Below are 8,660 nucleotides of genomic sequence, written 5' to 3' on the forward strand. Positions count from 1 at the left end.
TAAATCACTCTTTTAAAGAGGTTTACACAGCCTCTTGGATTTCAGTTAATTCCGGATGTAGTCAGGTTGACAATCAAGAATAACCATCCCTAGCCGGGCAGTGGTGGCACACACCTTTAATCCCAGCACTTGGGAGGCAGAGGCAGGCGGATTTCTGAGTTCAAGGCCAGCCTAGTCTACAGAGTGAGTTCCAGGACAGCCAAGGTTACACAGAGAAACCCTGTCTCCAAAAACCAAAAAACAAACAAACAAACAAACAAAAAACCAACCATCCCTGAGTGGAATTTTACTGATTCCCTCCAGAGCAGATATAAGTCAATAGAACCCAATACTAGAACCAAAATTAAAGGAAGTTATCATGAATGTTTGAATATTTTAAAACTCCAAAATGGACAATTGTGTCTTAGTTAGGGTTTTCATTGTGTGAAGAGACACCATGACCACGGCAACTCTTTAAAGGAAAAATTTCATTGGAGCTGACTTATAGTTTCAGAGATTTAGTCCATTATTATCATGGCTGGGAACAGGAACTGAGAGTTCTATATCTTGATCTGAAGCAAGTCTGTAAACAGCAACCTGCCCCATAGCTTCTGCATCAGCTCCTGTTTCCAGGTTCCAACCCTGTTTGACTTGGTGTCCTGATTTCCCCCAATAATGGACTATGATTTGAAAGTGTAAGCTGAATAAACCCTTCCCTCCCCAACATGCTTTTTTGGTCATGGTGTTTCTTCATTGCAATGAGAACCCTGAGTAACATACATTGGAAAGAGAAATTTAAAACAGAGTGTATGTAACTGGATCATTGATTTCAAATTCAAACAAATGGGAAATGAGCCATAGTACAGACCTCAAACAGGGCTTCTTATCCTGTGTAGGACTGAACATATCCTTGTCTCTTCCCCAACTGGAAAGGACTTTGATCTCTAGTCTGTCTAACTCCTTAGATTGACAGAGTATGGAGAAAATGAATCACTTACAATTATCAGTGGTGATCCACAGAAGAATGTGGAAAGTCCCAATGCTCATCCCTCTATTAATAGTATTGGGAATCATGGAAGCAGTGGGTATGAGTAGCTGGAGTTACAACCTCTGAAGTTCATCTTAAAGAATTGTCTAGCCGGGCGGTGGTGGCACACGCCTTTAATCCCAGCACTTGGGAGGCAGAGGCAAGCGGATTTCTGAGTTCGAGGCCAGCCTGGTCTACAGAGTGAGTTCCAGCACAGCCAGGGCTACACAGAGAAACCCTGTCTCAAAAAAAAAAAAAAAAAAAAAAAAAAAAAGAATTGTCCATGCAGGTTATATTCTATATAATATGGAAGAAACACCTGAGCAATAGGGAAGTCCCAAGATTAACTAGATCCCCTCAAAATTAGTCTCTTAAAACAAGGGACTACATGTCTCTCTAAATGAAGAATGCTGTTACAATGGTTATAAATCAGAGATAGTGGGCTGGAGAGATGGCTCAGCGGTTGAGAGCACTGACTGCTCTTCCAGAGGTCCTGAGTTCGGATCCCAACGACCACATGGTGGCTCACGGCCACCCTTGATGAGATTGGATGCCCTATTCTGGTGTGTCCAGGGACAGTGACAGTGTACTCATAAATAAAATAAATAAATAAATCTTTAAAAAAAAGTTTAAAAAATAAATAAATAAATAAATAAATAAATAAATCAGAGATAGTTACAGATATGGTCAAGTCATTAAAAGGGGACATAGCCAGAAGAAGAGAGGCTTAGAAATGTCTTGATCCATATGGAAAACAGCTGGTATCAGTATTGGAGAGCCTGGCAGTAGTGGTTTGAATAAGAATGGCCCTCATAGGCTCATATATTTGAAGGCTTACTCACTGCAATTTGAAAGGATTAGAAGGATCAGGAGGTGTGCCCTTGTTGGAGTAAGTGTGGCTTCATTGGAGGAAGTGCATCACTGGGGGGTGGGCTTTGAGGATCCAAAGCCCAACCCAAGTCCAGTGTCACAAACACTCTCCCTCTCTGCTTACGGATCAGGATGTAGAATTTTCAGCTACTTCTTCAGCACCATATCTGACTGGGTGCCTCAGTGGTGGTTCAGCCCAAGGAGTGGCATGATTTGAAGGTATGGCCCTGTTGAGGTAGGTGTGTCGCTGATGGATGTGGGCCATAAGACCCTCATCCTAGCTGCCTGGAAGCCAGTCTTTCACTAGCAGCCTTCAGATGAAGTTGTAGACCTCTCAGCTCCTCTAGTATCATTCCTGCCTGAATGCTGCCATGCTCCCATCTTGAAGCATGGCATTCAAGGATAATGGACTGTACCTCTGAACCTGTAAGCCAGCCTCAATTAAATATTATCCTTATAAGACTTTCCTTGGTCATGGTGTCTGTTCAAAGCAGTAAAACCCTAACTAAGACAGCCACCATGTTCCCTGACTTGATGATAATAGACCAAACCTCTGAAATTGTAAGCAAATCTCCAATTAAACACTTTCTTTTATAAGAGTTGCCTTGGGCATGGCATTTCTTCACAGCAATAGAACAGTGACTGACTCAAAGCCCACCCCCACAGTGACACATTTCCTCCAACCAGGTACCACCTACTCCAAAAAGCCACACCTCCTAATAGTGTGGACAAGCACTACGGACAAACATTCAAACACATGAGTCTACGGGGGCCATACCTATTCAATAGCAGGACCACTCCTCCTGTTTGTCCTGTGTCTGTTCTTTGGACCCTGTATCTTGAATACAAATTGCCACTGCACACATTAAAGCCATAAAACTACCAATGATTCTAACCTCTGGGCTAACACATCATACAATAAAAGAAGACCTCAGATGCCAGGCCCCAATGAGTCAGAACTTTACACTGCAGTCTTATATAAAATTAAATCAGCTCCAAAAGAGGAGACAGATGAAGGAATTAAAAAAGAAAAAAAAAACATGAACAAGTTGTTGGTTTGTTTTTTTTTCCTGGGGAGAGGGATTGGTTGATTAGTTGGTTGGTTGGTTGGTTGGTTGGTTGGTTGGTTGGTTTCTTTGTGTAGCCCCAGGATGTCCTGAAACTCATTCTGTAGACCAAGTTGGCCTTGAACTCAGATATCTTCTTGCCTATGCCTCCCGAGTACTAGGATTAAAGGTATGCACCACCACTGACTGACTGAAACATGAACAAGTTTTTTTGTTGTTTTTGTTATTTTGGGGGAGTTTTGAGACAGATTTCTCTGTAAAAATTAATATTATTATAAATATACACAGTGAATTAATACGGTGGCTGTTTTTCTTTATCTTAGCTTGTTCCCCAATAATGACACAGAGAGATTAAGACTTACTTGCAACTTAAAAGCAGAACAACAGTCATTATAATTCTATTCTAATCCCCTAATTTTGGTACCTTCCAGCCAAAATCCCCTTACATATACTCCAGCTGAACTCTCATGATCTTCCTCTCTCCTCCTGGCTAAAAAAACCTCTCCTCTCCCGGAGAATTATTTCTCCTCCTGGATGTCCCACCCTATTCTCTCTATTGCCTAGTTATTGGCTTTTCCAGCTTTTATTGACAAGGCAAAGAATAAATGGTGAACATTGTTTATACAAATTTGAGACAGAAGATTCTTTTTTTTTTAGTTTTTTCTTTTTTTATAATTTATTTATTTTTTTCAAATCATAATTTTTACTCATTCACATAGGAGTTATAAACACAAAAAGGCAGGACATGGGGAAGGGGATGACACTGGAGCGTGGGTGCTCAGGGGGAGACAGAAGATTCTTAACATGTTTATAATGCTGTGTCCAGACTGAAACCAGATAATGGAATAGAGAGATCAGCACTTGAATAATCCAAGAGTAAATCTTACACAGTACACAATAACATTATGACTACATTTCTCAGTGTAGCCCTGGCTGACTCACTCTGTAGACAAGGCTGGTTTTGAACTCAGAGATCGGTTTGTCTCTGCCCCTGCCCCTGCCCCTGCCCCTGCCCCTGCCCCTGCCCCTGCCTCCTGAATGCTAAGATCAAAGGTGTGCTACCACCACCTGGCCCAGAAATTTATTCCTAACCCTATAGTAGAGTCTGGAGGCCAAGGCAGGACAAGTCTCATTGGCCTACTGCCTTAGTTTGGGTTTCATTGCTGTAAAGAGACACTGTGACCAAGGCAATTCTCATAAAGAAAAACATTTAGTTGGGGCTGGTTATAGTTCAGAGGTTCAGTCCATTATCAGCATGGCAGAAAAGCATGGACGCATGCAAGGAGTCATGATGTGGTGTAGCTTGAGCATAGGAGACCTCAAAGCCCACCCTGACAGTGACCTATTTCCTCTAACCAGGCCCCACCTACTCCAAAAAGGCCACACACCCTAACAGTGTAACTCCCTATGGACAAGTATTCAAACACATGAGTCTATGGGATCCATACCTATTCAAGCCACCACACCTACAGTCACCAGTTAAGTCTGAGAGGCCAGCTCCAGGGACAGAAGTCTTAGATGCCAGGGCTTCCCTCTCAGTGAGTCCTGAAGGCAGGCATCCCTTCCTCTTCTGCGGCCACTCTAACCCTATGACTCACTCCCCGCCTTTTCTACCATCTTTTCTCCCTTGGTTCACTTTTATTTACTTACTTATTTACGCATTTATTAAGACAGTCTCACTATAAAGCCCTGGCTGCCCTGAACTCCCTAAACCAGTCGACATTTAAACTCCCAGAAACCTCTTGGGTGCTGGGATTAAAGACACGTGCCACCGTATCTTGCTCCATTTTTATTTTTGCATGTAGTGCCTTTTTGAGACAGAGTCTCACTATGTAGCTCTAGCTAGCCTAGAACTAGCTATATAGACCGGGCTAGCCTCAAACTGACAGAGATCTGCCCATCTCTGCCTCTCAAGTGGCAGAATTAAAGGTCTGCACCACCATGTCCTGCTTTAAATTTTTAATGTTTTATTTCATGTGTATAGGTGTTCTGTCTGCATGTACATCTGTGTACTTTACCCCCATGGAGTTTAGCAAAGGTTACTTGGTCCCCTAGACCTGGAGTTGCAGATGGTTGTGAGCTGCTATATGGGTGCTGGGACTCAAATCTAAATCCTCTTCACAAATTCTCCCGAAGGTCAACACTGTCTATATCCCCCAAGTGAGCAAGTCTCTTCACTTAAACTCTGGTGAGCACAGCTGCTGCTCTGGCCTGGTCTGCAGCAGTGTCATGATGTCACCACCAAGGTCTTTCTATATACAATCCTCTAGACTGAGGCACTAACTCACTTGAGCCTAAGGGCTCAAGGCTATACTAGGCAAAATTGGAAGCCCCTCCTACCCCCAATCTGGTTTTTGTGTTGTTTTGTTTGTTTAGGTCTCTGAAATTAGACCTACAGTTTTGCATAATCTATGAAATGCTCCACCACTGAGCCACAAACTAAACCACCCAGACTCTTATTTGTATGTGTGTGTGTGGAGGGGTCGTTTTGTTTTTTGAGATAGAGTATGACTATGCAGCCCCAGCTGGCTTGGAACACCCTGTGTAGACCAAGATGGCCCTTTATTCCTGATTCTGTCTCTGTCTCCCGAATCTTGGGATTACAGACCAATGCCAAACCACTGTGTGTGTGTGTGTGTGTGTGTGTGTGTGTGTGTGTGTGTGTGTGTTATTATATATTTCTCTTGATCATTTTGTGTTATCTCATCATGGTCTGAAAGTTTTTTTCTTTCTCCCTCTCCCCCTCTCCCCTTCCTTCAGTGTGGAGACTGGAATTCAAGGCTTGGTGCATGTCAGAGAAGTACTCTACAGGGGAGCTATGGCACTCCTTCTTTGACACACCTCAGCCAGCCTTCACCCAAGACGCTATTCTAGACTCTGAGATTTTTGTGCCCACTCTCTGAGTCTCTGCCGCCAGTGCACCTAACAACAATAGGGGTCAAGAGCAGCTGTTTGTGAGGGCTGCAGACCTGAACTTCTGAGTTGGGATGAGACTGCAGGAGCAGGCTGTCTCACAGTGCCACAGGTGGGGAAGGCTGGGATGAGATCAGGAATCAAACTGGCAATGTAATGTTCTCCTTAGCTCTGGGGAAGCCAGGGGCAGTGACCTGCCACCCCTACCACTTTGCAAGTGGACAACCAGTTGCCCACTTTTTCCTGCATCAGTAGAGACACCTGGCCAGCATCCCCTTCCCCGGTGTGTTTTAGGGATGCCCATCAGGCCTACATCCTGGAGGAAGAAGGGACAGCAACCACATCCTCTTCTTCTGTCTCTCCCCTCCTGCAAGGTATTGAGTAAACCTAGCATGTACAGCTTTATCTCTGTTCTACTGAGGCCTGGGAGACAAAAGAGAGATCTTTCCTAAAATGGCTCAAGCCTCCTAGGCCTGTCCCAAGTGGCAGACTGAGAGTGGCTGATAGGAGTAGATGCCCACAGCCAAACATTAGCTGAAGAGAGAGCCCAGGTTGGAGATTCCAATGGGTCCCTCCCCTCAGAGCTTAGGGAAGTATGCAGAAGAAGAAGAGGAATTATGGGAGGCAGAGGGGTGGAGGACCCCTGGAGAGTATGGCCCTCAGCATCACCTAAGCAAGGCTCATAGGGGCTCAGAGACTGAAGTGGCAATCACGTGGAGCCTGCGTCCATCTGTGCTAGATCTCCTGCATGTAGGTTAGATTGTTGGCTTGGTGTTTTGGGGGAATTCCTGATTGTGAATGTGGGGATGTCCTTGATTTTTCTGCCTGCTCCTAACACCCTTTTCCTCCTGCTGGGTTGCCTCATCCAGCTCTGGTTTGAGGGTTTGTGCCTGGCTTTATTGCATTTTGCTGTATGGCATTTGTTTGCCGTCCCTGGGAGGCCTGCTCTTTTCTGGGAGAGGATGGGGAGTGGATCTGGAGGAGAAGGGATGTGAGGCAGGGAGGACTGAGAGGAGGGGAGGGAGGGAGGGAAAGCTGCTGTCAGGATGTATTGTATGAAAGAAGAATAAATACAATTTTTTAAAAAAACAAGTGGAAAAAAATTATTGAAAAAAAGAGAAAGAACAAAAGAAAGACTACAGCATATCCAATATGCAAACCTCAAGATCTTCTAGCCCAAGGGAAACCCTTGTTCTCTGTCCACTTGTTGGTATTTGTGCTGTTGGGAATGAAGCCTGGGACCAAGCTCAATCTAGGTCTACTACTGAGCTAGACTGCAAATGCACACACACACCGCACACACACACACACACTGCACACATACACACACATACACAAAAGCCCCAGCTTTCTTACACGCACACACAAACGAGCGCGCGCACACACACATACACACACACAAGACCCAGCTTTCCTACGCACACACACACACATGCATACACACACACTTTTTGCTTTGCTTTTGGGTTTGTTTTATTCTGTTTTGAGACAGAGCCTCACATAAATTATGCTGACCTTGAACTCTACACTTCCTATATGCAGTGGAGGCTGGCCTTTAACTTCTAAATCTCCTTCCTCAAGCTCCCCACACTTGGGAGTTAGAAACCGACCATGCCTTAACAGCCTTTTTGCAGAAGAAACACTCATAGTTTCAGGGATTATTGTTGTGTTACAGGGATTAGACCCAGGATCTGGTACAAACTGGCCCAGTGTGCTACACCTTAGCAACAAGCTTACTCAGCTCAGGGAGAACAGGGCTACCCCTCCCCAGCTGGGTACAGGGCAGGGCAACTCCTGGAAACTGTGAACTGGAGAGCTTGCAGAAAGCTTGGGAGGGTCAGATAAGTCCATACCCTCACAGTGGTCAGGGCAGTCTCAAAGAGAGGTGGGTCAGCCGAGGCTCTACTGTAGCCAAGCATAGGACACTTCTTTATTGCTGGGCAGTCAGTCTCCCTCACTTCAGTTTCAGGTACAGATCTGAAAAGTCAGGTAGAAGTGCAGATGCAGTTTCCAGATGAGAGATAAGAAGTCTGCATCTCCCTTTGCCAGAGCTCCAGTGGTTGATGCAGAAGCCTCCTAATGCCTAGCTCCCTCTAGTTTCAAGAACAAGGTCTACCATCCTGATTCTTCCTCTGGACCTCCCTCCCTTGTGCCCTGCCTGGTGGCAACAGTGGGGTGCTATAGCTGCCTGCCTGGCCAGCCTGGGTGCTTGAGTCTGTTCTCTATGAAAGGTGGGAAGTTGTATCAAGTCCTTCTGATTCTTTAGTTATGTTTAAGGTCTTATCATATATAGCCCAGGCTGGCCTTGAACTCTTTATATAACTTAATCTGGTCTCAAACTCATAGTGTTCCTCCTGCCTCAACCTCCTGAGTGTTAGGATTGCAGGTTAGAGCCACCACAACTGGCTTCAAGAACTCAAGATCGGACCTAAAGCAGAGACAATGGAGGAATGTTGCTTGCTTGCTTGCTTGCTTGCTTGCTTACTCAGTCTGCTTTTTAAATACAGGGCCCAAGGGTTAGAGAGATGGCTCAGCGGTTAAGAACACCTACTGTTCTTCCAGAGGTCCTGAGTTCAATTCCCAGCAACCACATGGTGGCTCACAGCCATCTATAATGAGATCTGGTGCCCTCTTCTGGCATGCAGGCAGACCATTGTATACATAATAAATAAATCTTTTAAAAAAAGGACTCCTACCAATTCCAAGCCAGCCTAGGTTCCACGCTAAAACCTGACTCGACCAACAAGACAGGTGTGGTGGCTTATGCCTGTAATCTCCCAGCATTTGGAAGGCCAAGTAGGAAC

This window comes from Grammomys surdaster, unplaced genomic scaffold (assembly GCF_004785775.1).
Source record: "Grammomys surdaster isolate TR1022 unplaced genomic scaffold, NIH_TR_1.0 125946, whole genome shotgun sequence".
Taxonomy (NCBI): domain Eukaryota; kingdom Metazoa; phylum Chordata; class Mammalia; order Rodentia; family Muridae; genus Grammomys; species Grammomys surdaster.